We start from the raw sequence: 21,912 nt of genomic DNA, 5'->3' as shown, positions 1-21,912 counted from the left end.
ATAGCTGTAAGAAAGATCTCTTATCCTTTGAGACGACATAGAGGGACCTGGAGAGTATTATCCTAAGTGAAACAAGCCAAACAGAGAAAAACAAGTATCATATAATCTCACTTGTTTGTGGAATATAATGAACATAACAGTCTGAGTAATGGGTTAGTTCCAGTGACGTGGAAGTGGGGTACAGACTGACAATCCCTAGAAGGGGGCATGGTGGGGGAGAGATAAACCACAGATCTTATATGCATGTATGCATAAACACTGGACATGGACAACAAAGCTGGGGAGACAGTGAGGAGGGAGGAGGAGGGGGCAATCAATGGGGGGAAAAGGAGAAATATCTGTAACAAAAATAAATTAATTAATTAAATTAAAAGTAAAATAAAACATGGTTTTTGGAAAAGAAAAGTTATATGTGTTCTTATAAAATATCTAATCATAACAGAATATTTATTTATATGTGTATTATCTCTAATTTTATTAAAGTATAGAAGTAATACATATATTTTCAAATGTGTAAACCAATTGATTTGTAAAATAATTTCATTTATGGTCAATTAGTAATTTCGAAAAGGACTTTGATAATTCTGAAATTAGAATTTTTTAAACATCTGAAGATAAAATAATTTGTGTAAAAGCCGTATAACACTTCCCAAATGTTAAATTTACTACTCTACCAGTTTTCCTAAGTGTTTATAAATCCCAAGAATATTGAAACAGATAACAATTTCTATTTGGCAGGTTTTAATTCAAGTAATTAAACTTAAGATATATTTTAAATGATGCTATATATATACAAAGAAAAACATCCATTTTTTCCCTTCCCTTTTTTTATTTTTTCTATTTTTTTTAATTATTGACTCTAATAGACTGTTTGGACAGAGACATAATGTCCCTTAAGTAAAGAATTAGCCCTGGATGGTTTTGCTCAGTGGTTAGAGTGTTGGCCCATGGATTTAAGGGTCATGGGTCCAATTATGGTCAAGGGCATATACCTGGGTTGCAGGTTGGATCCCTGGCCCCAGGTGGATTGTGCAGGAAATAACCAATAGGTGTGTCTCTCTCACAGGGATGTCTCTCTCTCTCTCTCTCTCTCTCTCTCTCTCTCTCTCTCTATATATATATATATATATATATATACATATATATATATTCTTCTGTCTTTCCCACTCTATCTAAAAATCAATGGAAAAATATCCTTGGGTGAGGATTAACAAAAAACAAAAAAATAATTAAGTAAAAATGGTAGAAGTATAGACAGAATTGTCTGCATTAATGGAACACGCATATTTGTCCATCATCTGATGTATACATATAGACTACATTATTTTAATATTATTTAATTATACTACAATGATAACATTTTTATAACACACCAGAATGTATTAAACTTAATGTTTGCCCTTCTTTATAGCTACTAATATGAATATCAGAAGATTTTTAATCATTGTGATAAGTGCTCAGAATCCAAATGTAAGTACTTTGCAGAGGACAGTAATAGAAAAAGATTTCTTATGCCCCTAACTTTCTCTCCCTCTATGATCTTGTCTTTCCCATTAGAATGACTTTTCTTCAAAACAGTTATGTTTGCTCTTTTCAACTTGGTCCTTTCATTTTATCTTGAACCAACTTCAATCATGTTTGACATCCAATAAAACATGTTTGTTCTTCAGTCCACCAATGATGTTTATTTCTCTCTTCTCTCTCTCTCTCTCTCTCTCTCTCTCTCTTTCTCTCTCTCCATATATATATCTTGTAACTATTTATACCAATAATATCAAGCTCTCCATAATTTCATTTTTATTTCTTAGAATGCACTGAATACAATTCCTTGATCTCAATGGAAACTTATACCCTTCTGATCCTATGACATTTTATGTACTGGATTCTAAATACCTCACATTCTTGTTTTTCTTTAATTCATCTTAAATAATACAACCATTATATTCACTCCCTTTTATATATTTTCAATTTCTGTGACTTTCTTTTAGCTAGTTAAAAAAAAAAATCACAAACCTTGTAAAGTTAAATCCCCTTGAATTGTGTACTACATTTGTATAGCTGAATAAAGCTGAAGAAAAACACCTCACTTGGAAATCCTGACTGGGAACATGAAGTGCACTTATAAAGCCACCTAGGTATCATATTATGTCTCACCTAGTCCATATACCCTTCCACTGTGCTTGATGACTATAATCACCCAAGCTTTCTCATTTCATGGTGCCCTTTGTGTCTTGCTAATTTTTCCATAGATCAAAAGAAATGCTGAACAGTTCTGTTCATTACATAAATAGGTTAAACAATGTAGTAAGAATTTATGTCAAAACAAAAGCAGACTTTTGAAAAAAAAATACATGTATACATTCAAAGAAAACACCTTTATTTCGATTTTAAATGACCACAATTACTTATTAATCGAATGTATACACCGTGTTGGGCATGGCACAGTGTCTCAATCTTTGGAATTATACTGGACACCAACACTTTCCTTTCCAGTTTCACACTGATTTTCCTGTGCTATTTGATTCTTATTACAACAAAAACACCAACTTTGCAAAGAAATTACATTATTTAAAGGAATGCATTATGATCTAATGTTGGAATTGTGAACTACTCAATTTTGTATTTTGCATAGTATCCATTAATTATTATGTATCATTGTGCTGCTTTCATAAATTAAAAATAGTCATCTGTGAGTTCTTGCAGAAGTGTCTGGGTGTCCTTGGTTATGCAGTGTTCGGATTGCAGGAGTACACTGTCTTTCTCTTGTCTAAGTTCTAACAATTTTTCCCCTATCCTAAAGTAGCTAGTGTCTTTGATGATTATTTCACCAAGAAGAGTGAAAATTTCGAGGAAAACTCTCATGAGCCTCACAAAATCTACAACTCCATCTACTGAATATGCCAATATGCTTTGTCCTATTTTCCTATCATGGTGGTTGTGTTGGTGACAAAATGGCACCAGCTGTTAGCAAAGTTGGTACTTGAGTTCTGGCGAAGAAAGTTTTTAGAGCCAAGATTTGAACCCTAAGAAAAAGTTTATTTGGAATGTCACAGAGGTGGACAAAGTGAGCCTAGATTAAATGGGCTCAGGAGACGAGTTACAGAAGCAAAAGAAGGGCCCTTGGAGCTTAGAAGAGAGAGAGAGATGTGTGCCTTGAGAGGCAAGAGGGAGGAAAGGCAAGGTGTGCTCTGAAAAAAGAGAGAGAGAGAGCATGCTCAGGGTCCCTGTCTTAAAGACGTTTATCTGGAGGTGTCAGGGGAGGATGGCAATAGAAAAGTCATCAGCTTTTCAGTGTGTCCTCTCAGGGTTGCGGTCTCCACTGATTGGTTGGTGTCAGGGCAAGGGGTCAATGCAGTTGGTCTTGATATCAGCCATGGCATCTCTTTGATTTTACTCCTCTGGGCCTGGAAATTAAACACAGCTGAAATATAGATGTCATCTCCAGGAGTTAATGCTTAAGGGATTGGTTGTAAAGGGGCTTATGTTTTTCCCATTGCTAAGCACCTGGGGCTCTTGCCCTGGTGAAACTCTGCACCTGGCCTATCACTCCTACTCTGCTCCAGGCTATCTAGCTGCCTACTACAGTTGGAACAGGTGTGTTCTTAGTAATGGCCAAAATGTCTGTTGTGTCTAGATACCAATTAAGTATTTCTGCTCTCTCATGCATCAAATACTTTCCTGAATTTACTGAATATTTTATATTGGCAGGTAAGTATTTTTCTCACTGATTAAAAACAAAAACAAAAAACATACACTATTAACCTTTTAAAATTACAATCCATTTGTTCAATCATTTAAAGCAAATTTTCTCCTCAAAACAAAACTTCTCTTCCCACTCTCCCTTGAACTTACTCCAGGCAAAGTTTATTCTCATCATTCCACTGGAATCTATCTTGTCCAGGTAATTCATGACTGCCTCCCGACTAAATCCAATAGTCAATTATCTGACATCATGTGATTTGACCTAATAATAGTATTCAACACAGTTTATTATTCCTTCTTTGAGACACTTTTTCTTCTGGATATCTTGGACACATCCTCTACTCCCAACCCTGTCACCCCTTTAGTTTACTTTACTAATTCATCAGCATCTACCTGATCTGTAAACTTCTGAATGTTGTATGAACCAATCTTTCTACTGCTTTATTTTTTCCTATTTACAATTATGTACATAGATTTTTCAACCAATTTTGTGACTTTGAATACCATCTCTGTGCTAATATATTTCAGTAGTATATCACTAGCCCACCTTTTCCTCACCTCCAGATTGATATATGCAAGCCCTTATTTAACTTGGGTGGCAAATGTAGCTTTTCATTTGCTTTCCCTCAAAGCTATTTATGTCAATTATCATCAGTCTCATCTTCCTAAGTTTTCAGGGCCAAACTTTTTTCTTTCTAATAGCATATCCATTTCATGAGCAAATCCTGCTATTCATATTTTCAAAATATATTCTTAACATTCAGTTCCCATCATCCCCACTGCTAACTTCTTATTCTGAGCCACTGCCATCTTTTACTAAATTAAAGCAAGTGCTACATCTGGCTTCCATGCATTTTCCTTTATTTACTTTCAGGTTTCAACACAGCAACATAATGTTCCAGGTAGAACTATCAGATTATGTCACAGCTCTGCTTGCTCAATACCTTCAAATGGCTTCCTTATAACTATAAGTTAAAATTATTATGGTATGGTGTAATGCATTTTTGATGTTTGACTGCTGACAGATTTCAATTTCCACTCTTCTTCCTACCCATTTTGCTCCATATCTGGGCAAACTGATATGAAAGCTGGTAAGACCCTAGGAAGCCTGAAACATCAAACAGAAAGAATATATGTACCCCTATGTTTATAGTAGCACTATTTACAATAGCTAAGATCTGGAAACAGCCCAAGTGTCCATCAGCAGACAAGTAGATAACAAAGCTTTGGTACATATACACAATGGAGTACTATGTAGCTGTAAGAAAGAAAGATCTCTTATCCTTTGAGATGACCTGGAGGGACCTGCAGAGTATTATCCTAAGTGAAACAAGCCAATCAGAGAAAGACAAATACCACATGATCTCACTTATTTGTAGAATATAATGAACAAAATAAGCTGATGAACAAAAGAGACCCAGAGCCATAGAAAGAAGTAAGGTTCAGACTGACAAACCTCAGAGAAGAGGTGCAGGGGGGATAGATGAGATAAACCAAAGAACTTATATGCATGTATGCATAACCAATGGACATACACAACAATGCTGGGGGGGGGGAGCGAGATTGGGAGAAGGGTGTCTAGGGGGGCAAAGGAGACACATCTGTAACAAAAAGAAATTAATTAAAAAATATAACGAAAAAAGGAAGGAAGGAAGGAAGGAAGGAAGGAAGGAAGGAAGGAAGGAAGGAAGGAAGGAAGGGAAGGAAGGTTGGTTTCTCTCTGGCGCAGGCAGGAAGTACAAACCATGCAAACCCCACCTTCATGCACAGGGGCGTTTGCCTCATCCCTGACCCTTAACCACTATAACACCCAAGCCAGTTGTTCCTTCCTGCTCTCTTAAGTGACTTTCAGTCCCACTTGGGAGCATGGTCTGCCCTTCTCAGGATGCTACACTATGTAAGTAGTGAATTTATACTTAATTGGCATGTGTGTAGCATCATCAGATCAACATCTGAAACAAATTTTGGGTAGAGTGTCTATCCCTCTTGCACTGGGTAATCACATCTGCCGCACATTATTTCTTTGATCTCATTCCCTAACGCCCTACACTTCATTCATTCTCTCCAATTTATTGGATTGTTTGCTCCTCCTGTGTTTCACTAAATAAAATTGATCCTAAGTTTCCTTACACATGCTCTCCACTCTGTCTAGAGCTTTACTTTCCTAGATGTCCACATGGCTCACTCCCTCATACTCAAAATCAACATCCGAAAAAGGCACTCGTTAAGAAACCTTTATGTTCCATAGTACCTATTAACATATAACATAATCAACACTGCTTATTTAACTTATTTATCATTGGTAAGAACTATGTGGGCAGACATCTTCATCTACTTTGTTCACTTATTCATTTATAGCTCCCGGAATAATACCTTGTACATACAACAGGTGTTAATCAATATTGATTGAATGAATAGACTGATATGTATTGGTGGTGGTAGAAGTATATTGGTTCAAAATGAACACATCTTACACAGATAGCTTCCATAAAAATAAAGATAAAAATAGCAACATTTTATGGGACTACTTTTAATTTCCCTGGTGATCAAATAAACACTGAAAATATTTTTTTCATTTTAGTCACCAATAAAAAAAGATTAGAAGAAACAAAAAATACTGAAGTCCTTTAAAATTCAATGAAATAAATGCTCTTGTATATTATAGGTAGAACAGAAAATTAACATCATTTTTTGGAAAGCAATTCAAAAATCACACCAATAACTTTCTAATGTTTTCATGTACTTCAAAAATTAATTTTAATTTCAAATGTCCTTTGTTAGGCAACATATCAAAATTATGGAAATAAAAATGTATGCAGGAGGAAAAAACATTTCTTCATATTGTTGTTTAAATAACAAAGGGAATAAAGATATAGCTCCATATAAAAAAAAAATCAAATTTAAACACAGTCTAAAAGTAAATGATTACTTTGAAAAGAAGATTCGAATACTGGCCTTAACAGAAAAAAGTAGAAAACAATTATCTATAGTCCTGGATAGTGTTTATTATAGAAAACAGATTTTTTTTTTTTATTGCAGGGTGCTGAAATTTATTTTTATTAAATGTATTCGAGTGACATTGGTGAATAGGATCATACAGATTCTGATGGGCACACTGTGCCATACACAGATTTTGTAACTTAGAAGTTCACTTCAGAAATAATTTTATGAAGTATCAAAATTCTAAGTAATAGGTATGCTTTACTTTTAATTACATAAAAAATGTACATATTTTTTCATCAATGTAATTATTTTTAGAAAAAAGAAGAAATATTAAAATCAGAAAAGTGGCATATTGTCCAAGCAACAATAACAGACCATATTGTATGCTTATAATGTCAGGCAGAGTGCTAAAATTTTTTAATAAATTATTTAACTGTATTCTTAGTGTCTGGAAAATTATAAAAGTTTCAAAACTTTTTTATTTCAAAAAAATAAAAGTTTTTATTATTCCCTTCAATGCTATCAATATTATTTTTAAAAGCATTTATATTGACTCTAAAAAAATGAACAAAATAAAATCCAAGAAAAGCCATTGGTAATAAAAAAAGAATTTTAAAAAGTTAAATATCAGATAAATCCAAATTTTTGAAACACAAAAATAATATGTCTTTTGTAATAATGCTGACCAAACTCATAATATTACTTAAAATAAATTGGTACTTTTTTGTCCATTTACATCAGAAAACAAAGTAAAGTGTCCTAAATAAGAAATGAGTCAATTTTTATATCATTTTTATAAAAAAGCAAAATGGTTTAGGTATAATCCTACCACTAAGGCCAAAATATTTTTAAAAATGGAAAATCTGTACTTTACTGTGTTTTTAAAAATAAGACATATTTCATGTAAGATGAGCATGACATGACTCTCCCTGGAGCAAATATTTGACTCAATTTCTCCTTAATATCTATCAAGTTGTATTGAGTTTTATAACTTCTTTATAAATTTTATATATTAAACCCTTATCAAGTGTGGCAAATATGGTCTCCCATTCAATTGGCTGTCTTTTCATTTGTTGATGGTTTCCTTTGCTGTGCAAAGACTTTTTAGTTTGATATAGTTCTGTGTATTTATTTTTCTTCTGTTTCCCTTGCCCAAAGCAATATAACAGAAAAAACAGTTGCTATGAAAAATATCTGAGATTTTACTGCCTATGTTTTCTTCAAGGACTTTTATGATTCCAAGTCTAACATTATGGCTTTAATTCATTTTGACTTTATTCTTGTGTATGGTGTAAAAAGGTGGTCTAGTATCTGTCCAATTTTCCCAACACCATTTATTGAAAACACTATCTTTACCCCATTGTATATTAATAAAACTCAACACACACACACACAAAAAAAAAATTAAGAAATGGGCAGCCCTGGCTGGACTGACTTAGTTTGTTGGAGCATCATCCTGTACACCAAAAGGTTACAGGTTTGATTTCTGATCAGGGCACATACCTACTTTGCAGATTCTATTCCCAGTTGGGGTGCATGCAGGAGGCAACTGATAGATGTTCCTCTCTAACATCAATGATCTCACTATCTTTCTTTCTCTCCCTTCCTCTTTCTAAAAATCAATAAACATATCCTCGGGTGAGGATTGAAAAAAAAAAAAAAAAAAAAAGAAATGGTCAAAAGACCTCAGTAAACACTTCTCCAAAGAGAACATGCAGGTGGCCAATTGACATATAAAAGGCTTCTCATCATCATTAATCATTAGAGAAATGCAAATTAAAACCACAATGAGCTATCACCTCACACCTGTCAGATTGTCTACCATTAATAAATCAACAAACGACAAGTGTTGGTGAGGATGTGGAGAAAAGGCACCCTCTTATACTGTTTGTTGGTGAAAATACAGACCGATGCAGCCACTGTTGAAAGCAGTATGGAGTTACCTCAAAAAATAAAAAAATGGATCTGCCTTATGACCCATTAATTCCACTTCCAGGTATATATCCAAAGAAACCTGAAACACTAGTTTAATAGAATATATGCACCCCTTTGTTCATTGTAATGTTATTTAATAGCCAAGATTTGGAAGCTGCCCAAGAGCCAGCCCATCAGTAAATGAGTGGATAAAAAACACTGTAATACATTTACACAGTGGAATTACTACTCAGCTGTAAAACAGGAGAAAATAATTTTGCTACAGCATGGATGGATCTTGAGAGTATTGTGCTAAATAAAATAATTTAGTCAGAGAAAAAGAGGAACCATGTGATTTCAGTTATATGTGGACTCTAATTAACAAAATAAACTCATGGAGACAGACTCATTAATATAGAGAACAAACTGACAGCAGTCAGAATGGAAGGGGTTGGGAACTGGGTGAGAAGGGTGAAGAGATTAAGCAAAGAAAAAAAAGAAAGAAAGACTCATGACACAGACAACAGTATGGTGATTGCCAGAAGGAAGTGGGAGTAGGGGGAAGGTAGGAGAAGGTAAGAGGGATAAATGTTGATCAAAGAGGCTTGACTTGGGAGAGCAAACATAAAATACAATATACAGATGATGTATTGTAGAATTGTATACCTGAAACCAGTAGTTTTGTTAACCAATATAACCTCAATAAATCAATCAATCAATAAATCTATCCACTTGTGTGATTCAGCTTTGATTTTTTCCCCTTGAAGTTCAAAAATGCTCCCAACCCAAAGGTAAAATTTTTTCTAGTTTTAAACATATTATTTACTGTACTTGATAGTCCTATTCATATTACTTCCTCTTGAAATCAATAAGATACAATAATTTTGCCATAAAACATACAGATCTACATTTGATCTTTCCCAAACACACTAGTTGAGAGATATAAAATATTCATTTCAAAAAATGTTGTTAAAATAATGTGTCATATTATTTGCTCCTATATTGAGCTTTATATTTAAATTAGATTTATTGGAGAAATTATAAAGCTTACAATAAAACATCAAACTTAGCTGAAATTCATTTATATTGTTTGATTACTATTGAATTTCAAGTTTCTATGGTCTACTTTTACTAATAATAGTATCCTGACAGCCAGTAGTTTATTTTATTATTTAGTTGCCATTCATTCCAGTCTTTCTAGGACAAACTGTTACCATTGAAAGTTATTAAAATATTTTAATATTGAGAAGAAATCTACCAAAGATGCAGATTTTTAAAAATAGACTTCTTGAATATAATCTAAAAATCACTGTGTAAATATAATGTGTTGTTTGTAAAAGCAAATACATTATTTTAAAGCAGGACAATATTCTTGACTGTCCTTTATAGACAGCAACAAAAAAGAATTACATGTCATTCTTATTTGTTGAAGGTCAAAAATTACATGTACTTGTACATAATGCATTTTGGACATTGGCATAAAGCATACAGAAACATAATCTTTTCTATCAAGTTTAAAATTTCAACAAAACTTTCAGTATTTTAATTCACTATCTACAAAATGACCAAATGCTAAGTCCCGAGGACATAGACACCAAATTGCATACACATTTCCTAAAGGTGTCACAAAAAATGTGGCAAGTCAGACATATTTAGATGTACTGCCCTATGAGAAAAGTTTCAGAATAGAGGTACAGAAAAGGAAGCAGCATCCAAACTGTTTTGAACATGAGTCAAAAGGATGCAAAAATTTAGTTTTATTTTAAATCTTGTAGAACTTTTATTTAGTCATCTGTAAAATTAAATAAAATCACCCCGGCCACTTCGGCTCAGCAGATAGAGTGTTGGCCTCCAGACCAGAGTCAAGGGTTCGATTCTGGTCAAGAACACCTACCTTGGTTGCGGTTAGTCCCAGCCCTGGTCAGGGTCATGAGAAAGGCAACCAATCAATGTGTCTCTTTCATATCGTTGCTTCTCTCTCCCTCTCCCGCTCCCATTTTGTCTGAAGATAAATGAAAAAATATCCTTGGGTGAGGATTTAAAAATAAACAAATAAATATTAAGTGAAACCATGTTCTTATGTTGAGTTTCTAATTTAACATTTTAATGTGGACATAATCAACAATAGACACAATTAAACATCTTATCATTTTTGTGTGTATGTGTCTATATTTTTGTAAAAATAGAATTCTATCATAATTCTTTTCTACAATTGTCTTTTTTCCAATTTTTACTCATTTTACTTGGGTTTTCTGGAAATTCCTTTCATAGAGTAAGACTTGCCAACACCATTCCCACCATGTAATTCCATTTCAACACCCTATTTTTAAGTTTCTACAGATCCCCATGCATAAATGATCCTATAAATTATATTCAGATATGTGTTGTTTGTTCATTGCCTAATTCAAAGAGATTGATTTTTCTATTAGTGTTATAAGAATAATAATTTAAAATTTTGAAGAGAAAATAACTGTGCTTTACTTGTGTTTTCAGGCAAAGTTTACAATGAAGTAAACCTTACAAAATTAGAGGACTCATGGGCTCTCTGAAGCCAGTCACAAGACTGAAAAGCCTGGATTATTGAACAACCATCTGAAGGACAGTTTCTCATTAACCAGGAAGGGATTTATTTTATTGTTACGTTATTATAGGATAAATACATATTATGTTAAGCAACTGAAAAATTGCAGTTTATTCATTACAAAAACTAAAAAATACCTAATAACGTTGGAAAGTACACAAAGAGTATGTGGAGGAAGCAATTTCAGGGAAACTTGGCCAACACTTACTGAAAACTGAAAGACATTAAAATACAGAAGAAAAGGGAAACACGAAGGAGTGAGCCACGCTGCATGTAATTAGCCCCCAAGGTATTTGGTGACTCATAAGCTCCATATGTGTGAGGCAAGACTCCCAGAAACAAAGCAGAGAACAGATGTTAAGAAGCTAAAACTGCTAAAGATGTGTTGGCAATCTCATGAGACATAGGTATAAAAATTGGATTTAGGGCCACAAAGGTAAAGGGATCATAAAAAGCACTCCAAACCTTCATTTGAGACTACTAAAAGCTCTCACATAGGGAAAAGAATCTAATATAAGTAAATCGCTCTCAAGACAGTTTGATTCCCAGTCAGGGCATATGTCCAGATTGCTGGCCCACCCACCAGGTATGCAGGAGGCGGCTAATAGATGTTCCTTCACATTGATGTTTCTATCTCTTTCTCCTTCTCCTTTCCTCTCTCTCTAAAATCAATAAAGATAAAAATTTTAAAAAAGAATTAATAACTTTAAATATATGTTAGTATAGAATAACTACACTGAAACAAGAAGGTTTTGATGTGGTTATTTATACCATATTCTACATCTTTGTCTGTGTTGTGCTTACATGAGTATATTTACACTGAAAACTGTCACCCGATTTGTAATTAGAATTGTTGTACTTTATGCTTCAATAAAAATAATGTCATCCTTCAATTAAAATGTAAAATAAATAAGTAGTTTTGTAATTTACTTGTCTGCCTGTAGAAATTGTAGGATACAATTTTAATTTATTATTGAATCTTTTCTATACATAAAAAATTCTAGATTGACAATTATTTCCTATAGCTACTTGAATTAAATAATTTTACTGTTTGTGTCCTCTATCATTTCTCTTGAGAAGTGTGCTGTAAACCAAGTTGTTGTTCCTCTGATTTCTAATTAAATTTATCTGAATACCTTTAAAAAGTAGTGAGAACAGCTTAAACTCTTTTCTTAAAATAAATCAATAATATCTTGTCATCCTGTAAGATATGTTCAGTTTAGACAATTTATAAATTCCTAAGGGAATTCATTTTATATGCTGCTGTCAAATGTGGCCAAATCTAGCTAGAATACAACAGATATTTAATAGCTATGATAATATTTAGCTCTTAAGGAGGCTATCTCATTAACAAAGCATGGAGCAAACATTAAATAATTAAACTTTACAACTTTTTAATGCTTTAAATAAGTAAGCATTCATGATAATGTCTGTTTAAATCATTATACTGGTGAGTGACTCAGAGAGAGAAAGAGCTTATGTATGTAAGTAAATGGGTATGTATTTCTTGAGAAATAAATATTTTTAAAATAAATATATTCAAAGAAAATTTAAAACTCCGGGAAATTCTAAAATGGCGGCGGAGTGAATGGAAGGTACACAGACCATCTCCCAGGACCAAACTGGAATTACAACTAAAACAGAGACAAATTGACAAGAAAAAGCAACAGAAAAGCAGCTTGCAAGGACCATATAACCAGGGACACTGACTCGATCCTGATAAGATTGTGGAGGTGGGAGAGGGGGGCTGGGAGCCCACAGACAACAGTGGCTTTAGTTGTGAGCAGCACCCTCGGATTAAAGTTCCAACCAGCTTAAGAGCGCAAAGATGCTAAAATAGCCACAGCCACTCACCTTGGGCTCCGGCAGAGGGAGGGTGGACTGGACTGGAATTGTGTGGGGACACTCAGGATTTAGAGGATGCTCAGAGCTTTTGCTGAGTTGCAGCCATGCAGGATGGTGGCCATCTTGCTCCCTCCCAGGGCTCTGGGGAGAGGCAGCAGCCCCTCCCTCAGAGATTTAACCTCACCCATGTGGCCCATTGAAATGCAAATTGAGGCTCACTAACAACCAGCATCTGCTCCACCCTCGGGAAATCAACTTATGCTGAGCACCTGAGGAAGTTTTTCATTCAATTGACAACCCAAAACTCTTTAAGTAACCTCAACTGCTAGCCTCCAGGCAAAAAGCTAGAGGATAATAGTCCAATTCTTGGGCTGGCAACTCTAACCAGGAGACTAAGCCTTGACAGTGGTGTTTAACATAGGTCCTCCCTCTCTCATCTCAACCCAGGAGAGAAAGCCACAAACAGCAGAATATCAACACCCACAGGGAAAACTTGGCAGGCTCCAAAACCCACTGTGATAGCCAAAATGATAAAACACAGAAACAAAAGCCGAATAAAAGAACAAGAGACCTCCACTGAAGATGAGATCAATGTGGAACAGTTAGGCAAGTTAACAGAGCAAAAATTCAGAGCCATGATCTTGAGGAAGCTCAACAGGATGAGTAAAAACATAGAGATGCTAAAAATCAACCAACTGGAAAATAAAAACCACCAAGAGATCAAGAATGACATATCCGAAATAATGAACACATTGAAAGGTCTAAACAACACAGTAGAGGAAGCTGAGGATTTGATCAGTGAATTGAAAGACAGGGTAGAAAAAAATCAACCAATCAATAAACCAAAAGGGAAAAACGATGAAAAAACAGGAAGACAGCTTAAGAGAACTGTGGGACAACTGGAAACATAATAACACTCACATCATAGGAGTTCCCGGAGAAGAAGAAAATGAGCAAATGTTAGAGAATATATTTGAAGAAATAGTGAAAGAAAACTTCCCTAATTTGATTATAAGGAAGAAGGCATTCAAGATAAGAAGCACAGAGAGCCCCAAGTAAGAAGAACCCAAACAGGCCCACACCAAGACACATAGTAATCAAAATGACAAAAATTAAAGACAAAGAGAGAATCCTAAAAGCACCAAGAGATAAGCAACAGGTTACTTATGAAAGAAACCCCAGAAGGCTCTCAGCTGACTTCCCAACAGAAACACTACAGGCCAGAAGGAAATGGCATGAGGTAATCAAGGTCATGAAAAACAAGGATCTGGCCCTGGCCGGTTTGGCTCAGAGGTTAGAGCGTCAGCCTGCGGTCCATAGAGACCCGGGTTCGGTTCCCGCTAAGGGCATGTACCTTGGCTGCAGTTTGTCCCCGGCCCTGGTTGGGTCGTGTGGGTGGGGGCCACTCGATGTGTTCCTTTCACATCGATGTTTCTCTCTCTTCCTCTCTCTCCTTCCCACTCTATCTGAGTAAAAATGGAAAAATATCCTCAGGTGAGGATAAAAAAAAAACAAGGATCTGAATCCAAGACTACTCTACCCAGCAAGGCTGTCATTTAAAATAGAAGGTCAAATAAAAAGCTTCTCAGACAAAAAAAAAAAAAGGCTAAGGGAATACATTAGTATCAAACCAGCACTGTAAGAAATGTTAAAATGACTGCTGTAATTAGTAGAAGAAATAGGAAGAAAAATATAACCAAATTAAACAGAAATGGCAATAAATAAGTACATATAAATAATCACCTTAAATGTAAATGGACTGAATGCTCCAGGTAAAAAGATATAGAGTAGCTGATAGGATAAGAAAGCATGACTCATCTATATGTTGTTTACAAGAGACCCACCTCACAACAAAAGACTCACATAGGTTGAAAGTGAAGGGATGAAAAAAAAAATTCCAAGCAAATGAAAATCAAAAAAAGCTCGGGTAGCATTACTCATATCTGATAAAATAGATTTCAAAATGAAGACCATAACTAGAGACAAAGAAGGCCACTACATAATATTGAAAGGATCTATCCAACAGGAAGATATAACCTTGATAAACATATATGCACCCAATATAGGAGCACCAAAATATATTAAAAATCTTCTGGAAGACTTCAAAGGAGAAATCGACAGCAATACAATCATAGCAGGAGACTGCAACACCCTGTTGACACCACTGGATAGATCCTCTAGACAAAAAACTAACAAGGAAACAGAAACTCTAAATGAAGCACTAGACCAAATGGATTTAATAGATATCTACAGAGAATTACACCCAAAAACACAGAATTCACATTCTTCTCAAGTGTACAAGGGACATTCTCAAAGATAGACCACATGATAGGACACAAACTAAATCTCTACAAGTTCAAGAAATTTGAAATCATATTAAGAATCTTCTCAGATCACAATGGCATGACACTAGAAATCTATTGCAACAAAAACATGCGAAGACAATTGAACATATGGAGGCTAAATAGCATGTTATTATACAATGAATAGGTTACCGAGGATATCAAGGAAGAAATTAAAAACTTCCTGGAAACCAATGACAACGAACACACAACAACACAAAATTTATGGGATGCAGCGAAAGCAGTTCTGAGAGGGAAATTCATAGCACTACAAACCTACCTCAAGAAACAAGAAAAATTTTTAATTGACTGTCTAACCTCACAACTTAAAGAATTACAAAGCAAACAAAATGAGAACCCCAGAGCAAGTAGAAGGAAGAAAATAGAAAAGATCAGAGCAGAAATAAATGACATAAAGACCAAAAAAACAATTCAAAGGATCAATGAAACAAAGAGCTGGTTTTTCAAAAAGATAAACAAGATTGATGAACCCTTACTAGACTCACCAAGAAACAAAGAGAGAGAACCCAAATACACAAAATCACAAATGAAAAAGAAGTAACAACTAACACCACAGAAATACAAAAGATCGTTAACAACTACTATGAACAATGATATGGCAACAAATTCGACAATCTAAGCAAAATGGACACATTTCTAGAAACATACAGTTTCCCAAAACTGGACTAGGAAGGGATAGAAAACTTGTATAGACCAATAACAACTAAAGAAATTGAAGATGTAATCAAGACTCTCCCAGCAAACAAAAGCCCAGGCCCAGATGGCTTCATGGGGGAGTTTTATGGAACATTCAAAAAAGAATTAACACCCATTCTCCTTAAACTATTTCAAAAAAACTTAAGAAGAAGGAAGACTTCCAAATTTGTTTTATAAGAACATCATAATTCTAATTCCAAAACCAAAAAGAAACACTAGAAAGAAAGAAAACAACAGGTTGATATCCCTGATGAACATAGACGCCAAAATCTTGAACAAAATAATAGAAATCAGATTCAGTGATACATCAAAAAAATTATTCACCATGACCAAGTGGGATTCATCCCAGGGATGCAAGGCCGGTACAATATTTACAAATCAATAAATGTGATACACCACATAAATAAAATGAAGAATAAAAACCACATGATCATATCAATAGATGCTGAAAAAGCCTTCAACAAAATCTAGCATCCATTTCTGATAAAAATGGTCAGCAATGTGGGAATAGAGGGATCATATCTTGACATAATAAAGGCCATATATGAAAGACCTACAGCCAACATCATACTCAATGAGCAAAAATTAAAAGTATTTCCCTGAAGAACAGAAAAAAAGACAAGGATGCCCACTTTCTTCACTCTTATTTAACATAGTAGTGTAGTCTTTGCCACAGCAATCAGACATGAAGAAAAAAATGAAAGGGATCCAAATTGGAAAGGAGGAAGTGAAACTATCATTATTCACAGACAACATGATACCATATGTAGAAAACCCCAAAGACTCCATCAGAAATTTACTAGACTTAATAAATGAATTTGGCAAAGTAGCAGGATACAAAATTAATGTCAAGAAATCAACGGCATTCTTATACAACAAAGATAAACTCACAGAAATAGAAACTAAAAAAAATCCCATTTACCATCATGGAAAAAAACATTAAGATACCTAGGAATAAATGTAACCAAAGAAGTAAAGGACTTGTTTGCACATAACTGCAGGACATTGAAAAAAGAAATAATGGAAGATATAAAAATGTGGAAGCACATTCCTTGTTCATGGATTGGAAGAATTAACATCATTAAAATGTCCATATTACCCAAAGAAATCTATAGATTAAATGCAATCCCTATCAAAATTACAACAACATATTTCACAGAACTAGAACAAATACTTCACAAGGTCTTTTGGAAGCAAAAAAGACCCCGAATAGCCACAGCAATTTTGAAAAAAAAAAGAACAAAATAGGTGGGATCACAATACCAGATATCAGGTTACACTATAAAGCGACTCTAATCAAAACAGCCTGGTACTGGCACAAGAAAAGGCATATAGACCAGTAGAACAGAATAGAGAACCAAGAAATGGACCCAAGGCAATAAGGTCAATTAATATTTGACAAAGGGGGCAAGAGCATACAGTGGAGTAAAGACAGCCCTTTAATAAATGCTACTGGGAAAATTGGTCAGCTACATGCCAAAAAAAATGAAACTAGACCATCAACTTACACCATACACAAGAATAAACTCAAAATGGATAAAAGACTTAAATGTGACCTGTGAATCCATAAAAATTCTAGAAGAAAATGTAGGCAACAAATATGCATCATATGCAGCAAATACATCATATGCAACAGAATTTTCACTGATACATCACCTAAGGCAACAGAAACAAAGGAGAAAATGAACACATGGGACTATATCAAACTCAAAGGCTTCTGCACAGCAAAAAAAAACAAACAAAAAAAAAACACATCAAAATGGAAAGGCAACCCACTGTATGGGAAAACATCATTGCCAGTGATACATCAGATAAGGGGTTAATTTCCAAAATATATTGAGTACTCATACAACTCAACAAAAGGAAGACAAAGAACCCAATTAAAAAATGAACAGAGGAGCTGAATAAACACCTCTCCAAACAGGACATGCAAATGCCCAAGAGACTTATGAAGAAATGCTTCACATCACTAATCATCAGAGAGATGCAAATTAAAACAACAATGAGGTATCACCTCAAACCTTTCAAAATGGCCGCCATCAACAAATCATCAAATAACAAGTGTTGGGGAGGTGTGGAGAAAAGGGGACTCTAGTACACTGCTGGGGGGAATGCAGACTGGTACATCCACAATGGAAAACAATATGGTGTTACCTCAAAAAATTTAAAATTAAACTTTCATTTGACCCAGTGATCCCTCTTCTAGGAATATACCCTAAGAAGCCTGAAACACCAATCAGAAAGAATATATGTACCCCCATGTTCATAGCAGCACTATTTACAATAGCTAAGATCTGGAAACAGCCCAAGTGTCCAACAGTAGACAAATGGATAAAAAATCAGTGGTGCATATATACAATGGAGTACTATGCAGATGTAAGGAGGAAAGATCCCTTATCCTTTGAGAGACCTGGAGGTATTATCCTAAGTGAAATAAGCCAAGCAGAAAAAGACAAATACTATATGATCTCACTTATATATGGAATATAATGAACATAACAGTCTGAGGAATAGGGTAGACCCAGAAATATGGAAGTAGGGTACAGACTGACTACCCTCAGAAGAGGGGTTGTGGGGGTGGGAAGAGATAAAGCACAGAACTTACATGCATGTATGCATGACCAATGGACATGGACAACAAAGCCTGGATGGGGCAGGAGGGATGAAGAGAAGGGTGTCATTGGGGTAAAAAAGGAGAAACATCTAACAAAAATAAAAATAAAAATAAATACATAAAAGCCACAACTTGCTTATAATTTATAAACAATAAGTGCCTGTAATGTTCACAGAGAACAGCTTCCAAATGTTTTTGTTTTGTTTAATTTTTGTATTTTAATGTAACTTAAGCTGTAGCAGTGGCTGCATTTCCATATAACCATTTCAGGATAGTATTTTATTTGGGTTTCCTTTTCTTCTTTCAAAAATGAACTGTTTAGATAATTCAACATGTTTTTAATAAAGAAAAATTTACAAGTGAGGAAAAAAAAAGAAAATTTAAAACTCCGACTCTTTATCTGCACAATTTAGAGCAGTTTTTCTCAAAATTATCTGAGCATGATATCTATGTCATAATTACTAGGTGTATTAGATAAAAATATATTTCTTGGACAAATTAAAACACACCTACAAAATCAGAATCCTTAGAAGTTTCAAAGATACGTATTTATAACATTACCTTGTAATTATTCAAAATAAAATTTAATGTGACTGTTTTAGAGTTTATATATGCATAATATTTATTAAAATCCAATTAAGATGCCTTAAGATGAATTATCTTAAATGTATATACTATGATATACATACATTAATTGAACTGAATAATTGAAAATTAATAATTTCTTATAAGCAGTTGAGGAATATATTGAATAAGGTGGCATATGTTTCCACCATTTATATGTAGTGCTGTTTAAACTCTCCTTTCCTGTCTATTTTATAGCTAATAAGAGAATGAAGTTTTTCCAAAGACATCTTGTTTTGATCTTATTTCTTTCTTTTACCCAAGAATCTTGACATTTATAAATAAGTTGTCTGAAAAACCCTACAAATTATTTTGCCTGAACTTAGCTATAAAGACTTTATAACTCTTCAAAACATTTTAAATAAGTAGATTTATTTTGACATAGACTTCTGTGAGCACCTGCAAAATCATAGCCCTAATTGGGATACAGCTGTTGCTGATTGCTGTGAAGAGAGGGTGTCTGTGTTGACTGATTGGCCATTTTTATTTAATAGTACATTGAGCTTTCTCTCTTCTTTTTCAACTTGTAGTTTTCTTAGAAAATGGTTTAAATGATTAAAGATCTAAAATGGAGTGTCACTTCACCAACAATCAACAGCCGTAGATGAACTGTTTTCAGTGAATGAACGTTGCCAGACACCTGTTCCTGACTTCTTCCTTTTTGGAGCAAGAATATTGATCTGAAGAACCAAATTGCTCAATGGTTCAGCAGTCCCAGAAGTAAATGTTTTAAACTGAGGAGACATACAAAGTAGTAAAAATGTCAAGGCAGCAGGAACAATTAAGTTTCCTCTTAATTGTACAAAAAGAAATGGGAATGGTTCTAATAAGTATTAAATATGTGTTCTGATTCTTTTTCCAGTCAGGTCAATGAAATATTTGCAGTTTCCTGTGATTTCTATTTATTTGTTGACCTTTAAAACAAGCATCTTACAATTCTTACCTGATTTCTCTCTCATTGATGTTTCTCTTTCTCTTCCTCTCTCTCTAAAAATCAATAAAAGCATTAAAAATAATACAAATAAATACATAAAGCCAGGCCAGTGTGGCTCAGTCGGTTGAGTATCGCCCCATGCACCAAGAAGTCACCAGTTTGATTCCCAGTCGGGGCACATGCCTGGGATGCAGGCTCGATTCCCAGTAGGGGGCGTGCAGGAGGCTGCTGGTTGATGTTTCCCTTTCACATAGGTGTTCCTATCTCTCTCTCCCTCTCCATTTCTGTCTCTAAAAATTAATAAAAACATTTTTAAAAATTCTTGTGATATTTGGATTTCTACTCCTATATAAAATTTAATGTATAATAATTAGCATATTTACCACTTTTTCCTTAAATAATTTTTGATACTTCTAATGATCTGCCCTTCAAATTAATCTTCCTGAGCACACATAAATATATGAAAATGTCTCTTGTCAACACCCTAGTCCATAAAAAAACAAAAGTATGAGGCCTAAATATCTTAAATCATTTTATCAAACTGTTTCAAGTCCTTTCATTATCGAGTTTATGCTTCTAGGCATTTAACAGTATAATTTCCTCTTAGAGTATATTGCTAAAAATGAATATAATCCTCCATAAGTACTGTTTTGAAATCTATATTTTATATAATATAAATATTGAATACTTTTAGAACTTTTGAGTAGACTAAAAACATACCGCTTTTAAACCAAATTCTCAAAACCTCACTGTTGTATACAAACAAGTATTAAATTCTAATCTACTCTTTTTACTTGAAAAACCTCAACTTCTATGATATGAAAATGTTTCATTCTATTTAAATCTTTTCATTTAGCATGCTAGTTTTCTCCTTAAAAACTAGCTGAGGCAAATTTCCTTGGGGAGCAAGGGATCTAACTGAAAGGCAGATAATTAAGGGACATTTTGATGTATTAAAGAAGTAAATCAAATTTCTCAGTGGCAGGCCTAAGGAAAAGTATAAAAAAATTGTGGAAACATATATTTAAGATAATTTTGTAAAGTTTATGTGTTCCTCAATATGACTAAAAAGAAAAGAAATCTATTCCTCTGAAAGAGCATAAATGAAATGAACACACACACGCACACACACACACACATACGCACACACGCACAAACACACACAAGAAGAAACCATACAAAAATAATGCAAATGGTTTTCCAGTTCCTTTCTGAGATACACATGCATCTTTGTCCTTGAAATGTCTCTGGTCCCCCAAATTTATAGAAAAGTCTACTCTTCTCCTCACCTCTTCTTCTAACCTCCTTCTTATGATTCTCTCTTTCAAGTCCCATATTTTGGTCAGTACTGTTAATATTGTAGTTTAGCTCTATAGTTTTTCCTGACATGGGAAACAGTACTGCAATTTCAAAACCACATTTGGATATATGATTCTATATCAAGAGGATAACTCTAGAAATGAAGACAAAGTTGACTAGACATTGTCATTTAGAGATCTTATACAAAGCCCTATGGCTAGATTAGAGCTTCTAAGGGTCAGTTGCAGAATCAGAAGAGATCCCTAAATAGAGCTAAGATTCAGATAATCTGAGAGGAGGAACCTGGCTAATATTGGAGATAAAGAGGGAGACAACAGAAGATTGATGCATCATAAAACTTAAAAAAATATATATTGTTTCAAGAATCAGTAGTGCC

The sequence above is a fragment of the Molossus molossus genome, unplaced genomic scaffold (genome assembly GCF_014108415.1).
Source record: "Molossus molossus isolate mMolMol1 unplaced genomic scaffold, mMolMol1.p scaffold_m16_p_1, whole genome shotgun sequence".
Taxonomy (NCBI): Eukaryota; Metazoa; Chordata; class Mammalia; order Chiroptera; family Molossidae; genus Molossus; species Molossus molossus.
Note: the sequence above shows the minus strand (reverse complement) of the source record.